Below are 13,554 nucleotides of genomic sequence, written 5' to 3' on the forward strand. Positions count from 1 at the left end.
CCATGCAGTATTTCTAATTTAAAAAGAAATAAATTTAAATTTAGAAATACAACATAGTTTCAGGCCCTTCCAGCCCATGACCCCGTGCCACCCAAGTGATTTACAACCCTCGATCATTTTAAAGGGTGGATGGAAACCAGAGTACCCGAGGAAACCCTCGCAGATACGGTGAGAATGGACAAACCTTGTTTTGTTCGCCTCACGTAACGTAAATTTTTTAAATGTAGTCGGTAGAAGTACGGAAGAAACCAAAACTGGATCGCTTCACGAGGGGGCCCTTAAAATTAGAGCAGAGCCCTGGGGGGGGGGGGGGGGGGGGTTCATAGCGGAAAAAAGAGTGAGAATGGCTGACCTAAACCCTTCCATTTCGTATAACTGTCACGTTTATGAGATCTATAATTTCTGACATGAGATTAGAGCTTTAAATCTTTATTATTTGTTTAGATGGCATACACTTGTAGATAAAGTTTGTTACAGTTTTTGAAGATTAGTTTTGATTTGTAGCTGGCATGTATCTGCTGGGCTGAACGACCTCCTGTGCTGCAATTCATCATTCAATTACCTACAATTATTTCTGCACCGACTAAACTTGAAGAAAATTATAAAATCTGACAAGCGAGGTCATTTTTCGTGCATTATTGCAAACCTTCTGTTACGCAACTGTCACAAGTTGCGTGTGTCCATTTAGTCCAAATCCACTGAACAGAGAAAGAATTTATTGTAAAGGATTTAGGTTTAACATCAGAAACTTTGCATGACTAGAAAATTGCCCACCAACTGAGAATATGAATGGGACAAAAAGCTGGAATCATTTTTCTTGGAATAAAAAGAAAACATTTCCAATCACACATATTTATTACATTGAATCAAGACCAACTCTTCATCCCTTTGCTTCTGATTAGGTTGCTGGCAACACTGTGATTAGGTGACTAAGAAGCTGTGGGTAAAAAAAAATTTGGATGACTAACAAGGCTAGGACTGGCACAGTGATCTTTAGAAATGGAGTAAAGCCTCAATTATCTGGAATTCAAGCAACTGGCAGCCTCAAACAAATGGCAAAAAAAAAGGAGGTAAATGAATAGGTTAAAAAAAATGGAAATTTAAGATGGGCACGTCTCATCATTAGTTCGCCAATCCATGCAACGCGCAATCTCAAGTCACCAGAAAATTCACTTATCCAGTATCTACCAAATCCCCATAGGTGCAGGATACCACGGGTTTTACTCTCATATTGTGTGTTGAAGAATTCCAGAGGCCCACGCAATTGATCTCTAGACATGATTTCATATGGCTTGGCATATTCCATGGCAGATGGAGAACATAGCTTCAAGAAATAAATTCAAGGAATAAATTCAAGGAATACATTCCAGAGAAATAGTGTATAAGAGGTGTTGATGAGGCTCTGTGGGGCTCTGGTGAGGCCTCATTTGGAGTAACTGTGTGCAGTTTTGGGCCCCTTTTCTTAGAAAGGATGTAATAATGTTAGAGAGAGTACAGAGAAGATTTAGCAGTATGATTCCTGGAATGCAAGGGCAAACATATGAGGAACACTTAGTGGCTCATGGACTCTATTCATTGGAGCATAGAGGAATGAGAGAAGATCTCATAGAAACATTTTGAATGCTGAAAGGATTGGACAGAGTAGATGTGAATAAGATGTTTCCCTTGGTGGGTGAATCCAGGACAAAAGGCCACAGTCTTAGAATTAGAAGGTACCCATTTAAAACAGAGATGAGGAGAACTTTCTTCAGCCAGAGGATCCTGGATTTGTGGAATTCATTGCCACATACAGCTGTGGAGGCCCGATCACTGGGGGAGTTTAAGAGGGAGATTGATAGGTATCTAATTAGTCAGGGTATCAAGGGTTATGGGGAAAAGGCCAGAATTTGGAATTAGATGTGAGAACAGTTTAGCTCAGGATGGAATTGCAGTGCAAACTCAATGGGCCGATTGGCCTACTTCTGTTCCGCGATCTTGTGAAGGTCTGGGAATACATCTGAAATAGAAAGTTTGCTCTCAGCAATAGTGAACATTAAAATATCCGATGTGACTACAGATCCACCAGTGTGGTTGATTTTAACTGCTTCTTCACTTCATAGACAAGTTGGAATAGAACTTGCCTGCAATTCCACATGCATGAAGGAAGGAATGAAGTTTATTGCCATACACGTAATTACAATGTACAGATGCAATAAACATCTTACTTGCTCCAGCTTCTCAGGAGCATAAAACATACGACACACCAGAAGAGCAGAGAAAAGATAATACACGAGGAAGAGGGAAAAATAATAATAATTATTCAGTTTAAAATAAATCATGGTGCAAAACTTTCTGCTGAGTCAGTAATGCAGAGTTCAAGAGCCTGGTAGCTGTCGATAGCTGACATACTGCTAGGAAATAAATGGTGAGATCATGGTAGATTTTCCTCCTAATTGCCACTCTCCTACGTAATTTCACCATTCCTTGATTCCCCTGGATTCCAAAAGTCTTTTGACCACAATATTGAACAAAATCCCTGGTGTAGAGAATGGCAAAAATTTTACAATAATCGAAGATATAAAATAGTCTCAATCCTCAATGTTTAATGTCTTATTCTGATACTCTGTCTCCCCTCTCAACTTCATAGCCTGTGAAGATGTTTCCTCAGAATCCACCCATCTCCCCCATCTTCTTTGTTCAGTGCCTGCCTGCTTTTGGCTTGTACCTCAAAGAAGGGCTCAGGCCTGAAATGCTGAATATATCTTTTCCTCCGAGGGAGGCTGTGAGTCCTGCTGAGTTCCTCCAGCAGTTGTGCTTTTAACCTCAGAATCTACCCTGCCAGTCACCTTCAGAATCCGAAGCAGCCAGCAGAGATTCTGTCCCAGACCCCAGCGGCCTGTGTTCAGTCCTGATACCTGGTATTATTAGTATAGAGTTTGGATGTCCTCCCTGTGACCACGTGGGTTTCCACCAAGTGTTCCAGTTTCCTAACCCATCCCAAAGGCATGCAGGTTACTTGGCCAGTGCAAACACCCCCGGTCTGAACGAGCGGTAGAGTCTTGGGAGGGTCCATGAAAATATGGGGAGAAAGAAGTGGGTGAGGGTATGATTAGTGCAAAGACAGATGCTTGATGCAGATGTGTTTGGCTAAGGGGGCCTGTTTTATGTTGTAGCTCTCTAATTCTATGTTTTAATAAGACACATTCCAGTTCTTCCAAATGTTGGCCACTTCAAGCCAAAAATTAGAGTTGTCCAAAAGACAGATATCCAAAGCTTCAGATCTATTAATCCCATCTTGACTTGTCACGTTATCCTTCAAATGACTTTGTTTCTCAACAATAGCAGCCACACTTTAAGAACTAAGACTAAAAACTCCTTGCACACCAAGTTCTTAACAGCTCCATCCCTCTTCTTTGACCAAAGGCCCCGAACCTCCTTCAGGATTCTACAAGATCTCTGCAGCACCAACCCTCAGTCTCTGATGAACAAAGTTACTCGGGCCGATGTAGGGTTATGGTCCGAATCATTGACTGTGTACTGGCTTCCCTGGACATTGCCTGACCTTCTGAGTTCTTCCATCACTTTGGGGGTTACTCAGCATGCTGGACAGTGGAAACTAATTGCAATGAATGAGTTATTTATTCTACAAAACTTTTCAAAATACAGAATGTAAAACATTGCAGCACATTACAAACATAGGGACATAGGAACATAGGGACATAGGAAGTAGGAACAGGAGTAGGCCAAAAATGGCCCATCGAGCCTGCTCCGCCATTCAATACGATCATGGCTGATCTAATTTATGACATCACTCCCCTACCTGCCTTCTCCCCATATCCCCTAATTCCTCTATCATGTAAAAATTGATCTAACCGAATTTTAAATATGTTTAATGAGGCAGCCTCAACCACTTCCCTGGTTCGTTCTCCCTGTGACCACGTGGGTTTCCAGCAAGTGTTCCAGTTTCCTCCCATGACGTTGTACCAACCCACCCCACAAAACTCTAATTTTTCCCCAACCTCACACCCACAACCGTATATTTTTCTTACATTCATGTGCCTATCTTACAAGGAATTTCCGTTAATAAATCCAATATTAATAGGTTAAAAATGCTTTCAATCCATCTCTGGCATGTCAAAGCACTTTGAATTCCTGAAACATTGTTTCTTCTGTCATGCTGGAAATATACCTGCCAATTTCTGGACAGCAAGTTCTCACAAGCTGCAATATGGGATCATTGAGTTCAAAGATTAAACAAAAAGGAATTGGCCTTTGCATGAGGTCATCCCAAGTCATTTTACAAGCTATTTAGTATTTTTGGAAGTGCAATCAATATTGAGACGTCGCAAATACTGGAAGTGTTTTCTATCGAAAAATACTGAAAAAATCGTAGATCATGCTACATTAAGGAGGATTGAACATATTGGGACTGATTTTGATTTATGATAAACATTAACTCCTCCTCAGGATAACCAGCTAAAAAAGTAAACTGCATGCAGAGAATTCACCATGAGCTGTTTGAAACAGTAGTAAAAAGCAGCTGCTGTGTAAAGCACACCTGTGGCTTTTCAGAGTTTGCTCTATAATTATATTGAATTTCATTGACTAGTGGCACAATATGAGGAATGAGATTTCCATGGAGTATTTCATCCACAGGCACGTTCCCAGAAAAAGGATTTGTTTTATCTGCATTGACATGCTGTTACCATTTTAATGGTTCTCAGGTGTATAAAAAGTAAATACATTTATTCATTTCCCAGTGTTATCTCACTATCTTGGGAAAAGAAAGCAACTTTTCCAATCATTACAGTAAATTTACGTCTACTTTTCTTCTATTCCTTCTGAGTCAGGGGTTCATTTGCATTATGATAATCATTGGATTAATAGCCAAGATCTGGACAGTGAACCAAGAGGCAAGACATCAAGTCCCACCATAGTAACTGGGTCATTCAAATTCAAGTCATCAACTGGTTCTATTACACTGGACAACAAAGATTTTGCTTCCTGAACAATTTTGGATGTATTTTCTGGATTATGGCCTAACATTTTCCTATCACTTACCATTTTTTAGATATAACTTATTTTTGTGATTTTCTGTCATATTTTGTCTATTTCAAGAATATTAAACCATGAAATGCAACGTCATAGAAAATTCATTTTTTGCATTCGCACTTGGACTTTTTCCCTGCTGATCTTCGTGCAGTGAAGAACATGGTGAAAGGTTGAATCCAGACTTTGCGACCATGGAAAAGCGGTATCAGAGCAACTGGAATTCATCAATACTGGCCAACTATTGTTGGACGCTGACACGAGAGCCATCAGATGCTCAGTACAAATTAAACAGTAAATTAATGGAGAAAGTTCTTAGAGATAGTACTTATAAATAATAGACAGGGTCTGATCAGGAGCACTCAACACGGATTTGTGGGCGGAAGGTCCTGTTTGACCAATCTGATTGAATTTTTTGAAGAGGTGACTAGGAATGTGGATGTTGTCTATATGGACTTCAGTAAGGCCTTCGATAAGGTACCGCATGGAAGGTTAGTTAGGAAGGTGCAGTCTTTAGGTATAAATTTTGAGATAGTCAAATGGATTGAACATTGGCTGAAAGGGAGAGGCCAGAGAGTGGTAGTGGAAAATTGTCTGTCAGGTTGGAGGCCGGTGACCAGTGGTGTGCCTCAGGGATCTGTATTGGGCCCATTGTTGTTCGTTATATAATGATCTAGATGATGGGGTGGTGAATTGGATTAGTGAATATGCAGACGATATTAAGATAGGTGGAATAGAGGATAATGAAGAAGGTTTTCAAGGATTGCAGAGGGATTTGGGCTGCTTAGAAAAATGGGCTGAAAAATGGCAGATGGAATTTAATGCTGATTAGTGTGAGGTGCTTCATTTTGGTAAGAAGAATCAGAATAGGACATACGTAGTAAATGGGAGAGCATTGATGAATACAGAAGAGCAGAAAGATTTAGGAGTGACGGTACATCGTTCCCTGAAGGTAGAAACTCATGTGAATAGGGTGGTGAAGAAGGCTTTTAGTATCTGGCCTTTATCAATCATTGCATGGAATATAGGAGTTGGGAAGTGATGTTGAGATTGTATAAGGCGTTGGTGCGGCCTAATTTAGAGTTCTGTGCAGTTCTGGTCGCCTAATTATAGGAAGGATATAAACAGAGTGGAGAGAGTGCAGAGAAGATTTACCAAAATGTTACATGGGTTTAAGCATCTAGAGTATAGGGAGAGATTGGACAGATTAGGTCTTTATTCTTTGGAGCATAGAAGGTTGAGAGGGAATTTGATAGAGGTATTTAAGATTATGAAAGGGATAGACAGAGTGGATGTGGATACACTATTTCCGTTAAGAGTAGGAGAGATTGAAACAAGAGGACACAAGTTAAGAGTTAAGGGGCAGAGGTTTAGAGGTAACATGAAGGGGAACTTCTTTACTCAGAAAGTGGTAGCGGTGTGGAATGAGCTTCCGGGAGAAATAGTGGCGGCAGAGTCAATTTTATTATTTAAGAAAAAGCTGGACATGTCTATGGATGAGAAGAAGGTGGAGGGTTATGGTCATTGTGCAGGTAGGTGGGACTAGAGAGGAGTGTTTGGTTCGGTGCGGACTAGAAGGGCCTAATGGCCTGTTTCCTTGCTGTAATTGTTATGTTATGTTATGCAAAACTTTTTTTTTAGGTCAGTTGATCTAATGCAATGTGCCAGCTTCATTATGCGATTAACAAAACTAAAGCATAAAAAGTTAATTTTACATTTCTCCAACTTCCTGTGTGGTACAGCAATTCTGAAATTACCTTTGTTTTTTAGCTTGAAGTTGTCTATCATAATCCACATTTTTTTTCAGGAAGCAAAGCTTTTGAAACAAAAAATGTTGTCCAGTGTTATCACTAATAAAACTATGTGATTGTTATAAAAACTCATCTGGTTCAGCATTGTCCTCTGGGTCGGAAATCTGCCAACCTTGCCCTGTAAATCCCATGAATGGACTATGTTCACAGACTCTCAGATCAGTGCAGCAAAGAGATAGCAGCTGAACACAATCCATTAGAGAACTCAACAGGCCAAGCAACATCATTAGTCAATGTTGCAGGCCGGGACCCTTCATCGGGACTGACAGCATGGAGGAGGGAGAGATCAGTGAGGTAACAGCTCCCTCTCTCTACTGATATGGACTGGTATGGGGATACCAATACCCCTGAGCGTAAAGCTGTCCAAAAAGTAGTGGACACAGCCCAGGAGATCACAGGCAAAATGCTCCCCACCACTGAGAACATCTACAGGGACCGCTGCCGTATGAGAGCAGCAGCGATCATCAAACATCCGCACCACCCGGCACATGCTCTGTTCTCGCTGCTGCCATCAGGAAAGAGGTGTAGGTGCCACAAGACTGGCACCCCCAGGTTCAGGAACAGCCGCTCCCCTCCCACCATCAGACTCCCCAACAACAAACTCCATCAGGGACTCATTTAAGGACTCTTACTTGTGCACTTTATTGATTTTTTAAACTCTCTCCGTATTGCACAGTTTGTTTACATGTGTAGGGTTTATTTTTTGGATGACCAGTAAGTGGTAATTCTGCCTCACCCACAGGAAAAGGAATCTCAGGGTTGTATGTGATGTCATGTATGTGCTCTGACAATAAATCTGAAATTTGACAACTGGTCTAATCCAAGACCACAGAACATTACTGAAATTTAGAATTAAACAATTGAACAGTTATCTGGAAATTCAAAGACAATTTTAAAAATGAATGAGGGCTTTTTGCATTGTAAAATTCCACATCATCTTTAAATTGTACCCCAGCCTCATTCAAAACACTTAATGTCTGCTAGATGCCAGTTACACAACAGAAGTATGTTAAGGGGACATTGAGATTGCACGCAATAATTTTTGATCATTATTTTGGTCCTGTTACATATAGTTAGTTCCACATTCACGCTTCCAAACTCCAATCACTCCTGCCACCAACAGAATTGTAGATCCATTATTTTAAAAATCCGGGTCATTTACCTGGATAAGGATAAATGGCTAAATAAATGCCGGATTAAATCAAAAGTGGCTCCTGATTGTTTCAGGGTAAGGTACAGTGCTCAATGTTTGACTTTTTGCCCAATCCCCTCTTTCATTTGCATCCGATTCCTGAAACTCAGAATCCAGACAATGCAGGACTTTTTTTAATGAGATTCAAAGTAAGATGAGATGACGTTAATTATCATCCGACTCCCAGCACTTGATAACTCATTATTCCAAAATTCGTAACATGAAATATACATTCCGTTTCATCTGTAGGGTGAAGAGATAACTTTCATTGTCCACTGAGCACATATTTTCATGACATCAGCAAACATACAACAGAAACCGAACAGCCAAGCATGAACAGAGTCGAACAGGACAAGCGGACTGTGTCATTGCAAACAAATGGAACAAGTTGTTCAAGTGAACCGGTGTGGACTTGAAGGGCCCGCTATGGCCTGTTTCCGCACTGTAAACTGTTGCCTGCCTGTCCCGCATCGGACTTGTCAGTCACCAAAGAGCCTGCAACAGATGTGGACATACCCCTCCATAAATCTTCGTCCGCGAAGCCAAGCCAAAGAAAGAAGAAAGATAAGGAAATGATGCACTGAACCATTGATTGCCATTAAGAAGCACAATTAAAGGTTTTTCTTAACTTGAAAATAATAGATCTTACAGGATATAATGGTGCAAGATAGAGAAAGCCTGTGTGTTGGTGGAATATTTTAATGTTCAGCCACACTTCTGTTGTATTAATCAAGAGGCATTGTTAGAATTAGTTTTTCAATAGGAGCACAAAGCTGTTCTGTTCTCTCTCTCTGTGCTATTGTTACAACTCTGGTGTGGATGCCAATGAACAAGTTCTCCACTGTTTCTGGTTGTGTGACTAACGCTGTCCTTTTCAACCCTGGATCCTGGGTTCAAATCCAGTCTAGACAGAGATGAAAACACACTTTCTGGGTGGTTCTTGGAAATGAGCATCGACAGAACAAGATCTAGTTCCGTGAGGTGGAGGGAAAATAACCCCAAGTCACTAAACCGATGCAGATTAGCAAAGGTTTGAAATTGAGGCTTAAATGGGGCTTTAGCGTCAGAGAATCATAGAGCCGTACAACAAGGAACAGGCCTTTTGACCCAACTCACCTACGCCAACCCGGCACGGTTAGCGTAGCAGTTAGCGCAACGTTGTTACAGCATCAACGAATGGAATTCAAATCGGGTGCTGTTTGTAAGGAGTTTGTTTCTGTGTTGGTTTCCTCCGGGTGCTCTGGTTTCCTCCCACCCTCCAAAAAAATGTAGCAGGAGTGTAGGTCAATTGAGTAAGATTGGGCGGCACTGTCGAAAGGGCCTGTTACCGTGCTGAATATGTATAAGAAATGAAAGCAGTCAGAGAGATGCTGACATAAATGGCTTTCTAAACTTTAACGATTGGGGCCATGAGAAGGGAGTTTTGCTCAATTAGACGAGGATGATGAAGTTTGCCTGAAAAATTGTGTTTCATTGGTCAGCAGAAACAAGTGTATGAATGAACCACCCACTGGAGAAACACAAGAAATCCAGGCACTGGAAACTTGAGGGTACCATGAGAGCTGGAGGGAGTCCACAGGTCAGGCTGGCGAGAAATGGCCCCGTGCAAAATATTGACTAACCATTTCCCACCATGGATGCTGCCTGACCTTCTCAATCTCTCCAGCTCTCCATTATTCACTCAAATAAATCCCATTACCAACTCTCCTGTGTTGGACTGACACTTTTCAGTTACGTCGTGTTCCTGACAGGGAATTAGATGATTGATTTTTTTGTAAGAATGAAGAGACATGTTGTGATAGTACAGATCTATCACCAATGTACATAGTGTATATAGTTACTGTATCTAGACTGGCTGAGAGCTAAGCCACGCCTATTGTCTGGGCCTTAAAGGGTTGTGTCCCTAGCCAGGTCGGATCATTCCGGACAGGTCGGCCACCTGTGAAGAGCTCCTGTCTTTTGCTAATAAAAGTCTTGGTTTGGATCAAGAAGTCTTTGGTTCTTTCGATGAGCTCTACACATGTATTTTCAAAAAAGTGCATCGTTTTATTGCTCATCAAAGGAAGATTAGAACTGCAAGTCCGATAATAAAAATAAACACATACCCACTTCCCACTCGATATCTCCATCTACCTGCCTTTTCCCCACAATCCTTAATTCCCCGACAATGAAAAAATCTATCTTACTCTTTCTTAAATGTGTTTTATGAGGTCGCCTCTACTGCTTCCTTGGATAGATAATTCAATGGATTCACTACTCTGGAAAAAGCAGTTCCTCCTGATCTACGTTCTAAATATGCTCCCCTAAATCCTGAGGCAATGTCCCCTACTAATCTTTCCTGCCTCTTTCTTATCTCTCCTTTTCATCATTTTATAAGTTTGTTATCCATCTCATTCTTCTGAGTTCCAGTGTATAGTCCCTGGTGAATCATTCTCTCCTCACTGGCTAGCTGCCCTCTGGAATCAATTGGTAAACTTCCACTTCACCACCTCCAAACCCAGAAGATCCTTTCTCAAGTCAGGCAACCAGAGCTGTGCGCAATCCACCAGGTGCACTCACACCAGCACCCTATCGACCCAACAGAACCTCCCTGAAACCCTGGCAAATTTCTTCAGATGCCTAGTGCACTGTCCGGTTGCATCATGGTCTGGTATGGGAACATGAATACCCCTGAGTGTAAAGCCCTGCAAGAGACAGTGGACACACAGCTCAGGATATCACAGGCAAAATCCTCCTCAGCACTCAAAACATCTATGGGGAACACTGCCATAGTAGAGCAGCAGCAATCATCAAGGATCCACACCACCCAGCACACACACTGTTCTCACTGCTGCCATCAGGAAAGAGGTCGAGGTGCCACAAGACTCACACCACCAGGTTCAGGAACAGCTGCTCCCCCTCAACAACAAACTCAATCAGGGAATCATTCAAGGGCTCTTACTTGTGCACTTTATTAATTGTTTTTATTTTCCTCTGTATTGCACAGTTTGTTTACATTTCTTTATTTGTTGATATGTGTATATTGTGCACAATTCTTTGCACTACCAATAAGTGGCAATTCTGCCTCGCCCACAGGAAAAAGAATCTCAGGGCTGTATGATTTCATGTATGTACACTGGCAATAAATCTGAACTCTGAATCTGAAATTAATGCAGCAGTAATTGAATTGATTGCATTGTGTCCAAACTACAGGACTAGAAGAATGAATGTACATCTGGTTCTGCTAAAAACAGTCTGATTCAGACACTTCCTAGCTCTTTGTCCGTGGTGCTGGGACTTACAGCTCTTCAAATGCTCATTAAGTTACATCTTAAATGTCGTGAGGTTTTCTGCTGGCAGTGTCCTTTTATCAGAAGGTTCCACATCCCCAGCCTGCACCGCATGAAAAGCTTTCATCTCAACATCACTCCAATCTTACATCTCGGAAGTATTGGTCTCTCTGTGAGGAACCTTCAGAACTTGCTCATCATCCAGTCTGGCATTGCCATGCATTTTAGTCAACCTACCATCAGTCTCCTTTGGTACCAGCCTGAACACTCTCAGCTCATAAGTTCTCCAGAACTCCTTGCAAATCTCATCTGTGACGTCCCTGACACCAACTCATACTTCCTACAGCGTGGTGACCAAAACTCTACATGGTGGCCGAACTAATCTTTTATTTTAAAAAATATAAAACACAATGCTGGAGAAGCTTAGTGGGCTAAAGTGTACTTTGAATTGCAAAGATACAGATACACAACCAACATTTTGGCCTTTAGCCCTTCATCAAGGTATGACAAAGCACCTGAATAAAATGGTGGTGGGAAAGAGGGAGAGAGAAATGTTTTATTCCACTGTTCTATTGTCAGGAAGATGTTTAATAGGCCTTTTAGCCACAAAAATTCTGCTGCCAGATCCGGATTTAGTACGCGCGTTATAATGTCATTTTAAGAGCCCTTAAGGTTTTTCTAAAAGCCCCTTCCCATAGCCACCCTTGATCTTCTGATATACAATGGAGGAACGTTAGCTCATATTTTATATCCCATTTCACTCTGTTGGCAAAACTTGAAAAATATTGAGAGCTACAGATAGATCCAGTATAAACCTGCCAACCAAATATGCAGTGAAGACCCACTCTCTCACCTTTTAATCAGATTCTTAAGCATGGCTATAATTAAAATTCCTCCTTCATTTCATTCCATCTGCACAATCTGGACATGTGTTGTGAGTGCAAGTGGGAGTATGCGTGTGCATCTGAAGTTCAGCCGTAGGCAAGATGAGGTGATGAGTAACTTGCATTAGGATCATTTCGGCACAGGGTAAGGAAATAGCCCAGCCTGTTTAGAAGTTGGAAGCCAAGCTGATTTAAATAATCACTCCCCTTTAATTTGCTGGTGAGCAATTTGCCAACAAAACAGTTGGTAGGAAAGGATGCTTGAAAATTGAAGCAAGAGAGCTTTGCAAATTAATGATGGTACCCCTTAAAAAGGTGGTATCCATTCTAAAGCGAGTACTTGTTCTCACCAGAGGAGTGAAACACGAAAAGCTGCAACACAACATGATTGGAGTCAAAACATAAGGCTGGAGAAACTCAGCAGGTCAAGCATTGTTCTTTATGTGGCAAAGATAAAGATACAGAACCAATGTTTTGGGCTTGGGCCTTTTATCAAGGTAGGATCAAAAGGTAGGCAGGCGCCTGTTCTAACGGTTGGGTTGTTGGTGGAATACCATGGGATACCTCAAGACTTTAGGGGTTAGCTGGGCAATGGAGGCACCTTTCTTTTGTGGGACTGTGCCAACCTGAGGTCTGGGAGCAGTGAGAAGTGAATCTCCTCTCCGGAGAAACAGTTTCAAGAAAGCAAAATTGACATCATCATTTATTTTTAAAAAAGGCATTTATTTACTTCATTTCTGCTGATTTAATTTGTGACAGATCTTGGCAATTGTTCAAGAGCTGCGACACAAAATGTCTTGGCATCCATTGAATTGTTGCCTGCCAGACACATCATGTTCCACGTGGCTACTAGACTAAAGATTTATGTTACCCCAATGGCACTGGAAAATTAATGATGAGTTGTGCCAGGCATGAAGCAAACCATCTGTATCATTCATCAAAAAGTAAGGACATGGCTGAAATGCATAAAAATCTATATTACATCACAATACAACTGGGTACCTGTTCAGCCCATGAGGCCACTACATCTTGGCAATAATAGGCATGTGTGTACTGACTTGCCAAACTAAGTAAGGTTGGCTGTGTGTTTGACTAGATCAGTGGTTCTCAACCTTTTTCTTCCCACTCACTTCCCACTTTAAGTAATCCCGGTGCTCTGTGATTAGTAAGGGATTGTTTCAGGTGGTATGTGAGTGGGAAGGGAAGGTTGAGAATCACTGCTCTAGACCCAAGTGTTACTGAAATATTTTGCTTGAGAAAAATTGTCATTGGCCCATTTCCTTTGGAGTTCTGAAACCGTGCACATGAGATACAATTAAAACAGTGGTTTTCACACTTTTTTTCCACCCACATACCAGCTAAAGCAATCC

At 41.4% G+C, this 13,554-nt stretch overlaps 1 protein-coding gene across 6 annotated transcripts in view; it reads right to left on the reverse strand.

Annotated features, from left to right (window-relative positions):
• The window catches only part of LOC138746879 (neuronal-specific septin-3-like), a 294,741-nt gene that overhangs the window by 209,560 nt on the left and 71,627 nt on the right, over positions 1 to 13,554 (reverse strand). The gene's annotated exons all lie outside the window — the stretch shown is intronic.

This window comes from Narcine bancroftii, chromosome 12 (assembly GCF_036971445.1).
Source record: "Narcine bancroftii isolate sNarBan1 chromosome 12, sNarBan1.hap1, whole genome shotgun sequence".
Classification (NCBI taxonomy): Eukaryota; Metazoa; Chordata; class Chondrichthyes; order Torpediniformes; family Narcinidae; genus Narcine; species Narcine bancroftii.